Source organism: Anthonomus grandis, chromosome 22 (genome assembly GCF_022605725.1).
Source record: "Anthonomus grandis grandis chromosome 22, icAntGran1.3, whole genome shotgun sequence".
NCBI classification, from domain to species: Eukaryota; Metazoa; Arthropoda; class Insecta; order Coleoptera; family Curculionidae; genus Anthonomus; species Anthonomus grandis.
The window spans coordinates 34023148-34026150 of NC_065567.1; the positions used below are offsets into that span (position 1 = coordinate 34023148).

The 3003-nt window shown below is 37.0% G+C and overlaps 1 long non-coding RNA gene across 1 annotated transcript; it reads right to left on the reverse strand.

Annotated features, from left to right (window-relative positions):
• Positions 1 to 761: 761 nt before the first annotated feature.
• Positions 762 to 1286, reverse strand: LOC126749192 (uncharacterized). Its single transcript, XR_007664922.1, has 2 exons — positions 1159 to 1286; positions 762 to 1092 (listed from the first exon to the last, which is right to left on the reverse strand). It is a non-coding gene; the product is annotated as an uncharacterized LOC126749192 (long non-coding RNA).
• Between the last annotated feature and the right edge of the window lie 1717 nt (positions 1287 to 3003).

A 3003-nucleotide genomic window follows, 5' to 3' on the forward strand; every position in this document is an offset into this window, starting at 1 on the left:
CATCCCCCTAAGGGAAAATAAATTTAAAGTTATCATCGAGGATATTTTGAGCCATCGCTCTCTATTGTCCGATTTGAATTTTAAGTTGCTGATACGGAATAGGGACAAAGCGGTCAAGCAATGACAATAAATAAGCTTTTGCCTTTGAAAGTTCAAGAGGAACGAGATATTCAATTTATATCGCTGGTGCGGTGATAAAAGTCTTTAAACTTAATAAATTTATATATTTATTGTCATTTTATACAATTTTTTACTTAACTCTTTTCGACTGAATAAAAATAATTAACTTCTTCTTTTAACAGCCCTTTGCAGACCACTCCTGGACGCATTATTCTATGTAACCACCAAACCGTCCGTTCGGAGTTTGCCGAAGAGTGAACAATATGGAACCGACGAGTCAGACCTATTTATCTGGTGCATATAGATGGTGGGCACAGCATAATACGACATAGAAAATCCCCATGTAAATTTGAAGGGGGTCAAATATAGGCTTTTCCATAATATCCGTTAATTTTAAAGAAGAAGTTGTAATGGAACATTTTAAAGAGCTGGGTAAAACAAGGCCACAGAACAAATTTGGATGATTTGTGTTAAGTAGTTTTGAAATAAAAATGCTTGCCTTACCAAGATTTAAAAAAAATTCTTTGGAACTTTTTTTTCAAGTTAACAAGTAGTATTCACAATTTATATGCGATATCCCATAACTTAAGAGGATGCAACTCAGTATTTGATCGCCTTATTGCATATAAAAAAATCAAATAATTAATAAAATGCTTTATTTGTCATCAAATACAGTTTCGGTTAAATATTTTAGTTAACTATTTTTTCTGCTTCGTGTCCCCTATTGACTGTTCTTTTAAAACACATGCATTTAAAGAATGCGGAGCTTCTTTCATGTGAACTTTTCCACCTTCGGAGGGTCTTCCTAATAATCTTCTTTTTCCAGTAATGGTAGTTTTTCGGCGACTTCGGATGATTATTTTCTTTTTACAAAAACTCGGCAATTGTCCTTTATGTTTAAATGAAGTGTGAAGTCCGCTCAGCAAAGCAGGAGTTGATTTTCCATATTTGTTGGCATTATCGAGGCTGTCACTGCTGGAACAAAATTAATAGGGTCATCAGTTAAATTCTTAAAAATATGATCTGTGTTGCTTCCACCTCGCTTTAAGATCTTCAATTATCTCTGATGTAGTGGAGTCGGATGTATGTTGATCAACGGGTTTGTGAGAATCATCTACATTGTTGTCGCTATTGGTTTCAATGGTTTCAACCCAGTTGGTTTCAGCCCTATTACTTTTATTAGATTTTAAATTTAGTCCCTGCTCATCATGCAAAAGTGGTAAAAACATTTGTCACGTCATCCTGAACGACGTCTGTCAGAGCTATCAGTTTTTATTTTATTATTTCGGTCGGTTTTATATTCTCGGGGCCGGGTTAATAGGTTTTTTGCTTTTTCTGATTTTTATTTAATTTTCATACATTACATAGTCTTTAACCATCTTAAAACTGCCTGATTTTTGTTTGATAATATAAGTCTTTTTTTTGTCTAAAGTTTTTGGTTTTTATTATTGGACCGAACCGCGTATTGTGTACGACGGGTAGTTTTACATTAATACGCACCCAACATTTTGGCGACCGTGACAGGACTGGCAGTTTTACGGGTTGTGTTTAATCTTGTAGTATATACGGACATATTTTGGCTACCCTACTTGATCACCGGGCAATCGGTCCGACGCGTTGACGCCCTGGACTTAGGTGAACGCGGTTTAGGTGATTAACAGTGAGTATACAGTGCAGAGCAATGGATTAGAAAAAGAAAAGTCGTAGAGTACTCCGCACCAGTTTTACCAAGACCGTTAGTGAGTTATAGGGTCTTTTGTCATCACCGGAAGGAAAAGAGCGTTTGATTATGGTCTCTTTAGAATTGGTAAAACAGAAAATTGAGGATCTAAAGAGACTTGATGGGGATATTTATGCTCTTATGTTAGAAAAGGATGACACGGCAGAGACAGACTTACTAGCAGAAATGGAGAGTGCAGATGGATATGTTAAAAGGTATACAGATCTGAGTCTTCAATGTGAGGAATGTTTACAGCCTAGGGTAAAGGCAGATCCAGATAAAGAGGTAAATTCGAAGCCCAGTGTTAGCCACAGCATCAGACAAGGTAGGCGTAAATTTAAATTACCTATTCTCGAGTTGAAAAAATTTGATAAAAATATCAAAGACTGGTTGCCTTTTTGGTCTCAGTTTCAAAAGGTTCACAATGATTTGGAAATAGACGACAACGACAAGGTCGAATATTTAATTCAGGCGACGGTTCAAGGCAGTAGGGCAAGGCAACTAGTCGAAAGTTTTCCCGCTACCGGAAGTAACTATAGTAAAATGGTGGAGTGTCTTCAAGCGCGGTTCGGTCGAGAAGACCTCCAGGTAGAAGTTTATGTGCGCGAGTTACTTAAATTAGTTATAAACAATACCTCGTCTGGCAATAGATTAGACATAACTCGTTTGTATGATAAACTGGAAACTCAGCTACGGGCCTTAGAAACCCTCGGTATTACGTCCGATAAATACGCGGTGATGCTATTTCCGTTGGTCGAGTCTTGCTTACCTCCAGAGCTGTTAAGAATTTGGCAACGGACACCGGATATCGGAGACACTGGTATAAATTTGCAGGTTCCACTGGATAATACAGGTCTTACTACAATCGAAAATCGACTTAAAAGCCTCATGAATTTTCTAAAATTGGAAGTCGATAATGAGCAACATGTTTCTTCAGCAACAGAAGGTTTTAATTTGCGAAGCACTGTTCATAAGGATGTTAAACGGGTAGGTTACCAAACAAATAAAGCAGGCCAGGATTTTGAGCCTAAATCAGGCTTCTGATTCTTGAATTTTGTTAGAGCTAGATCGATGGCATTTTCTATTAAATCCAAGTACATCTCTCCTATTAAATTTCTAGGAAGGAAATGTACTGCAGGACCTATAATAGAATTTTCAAAGAT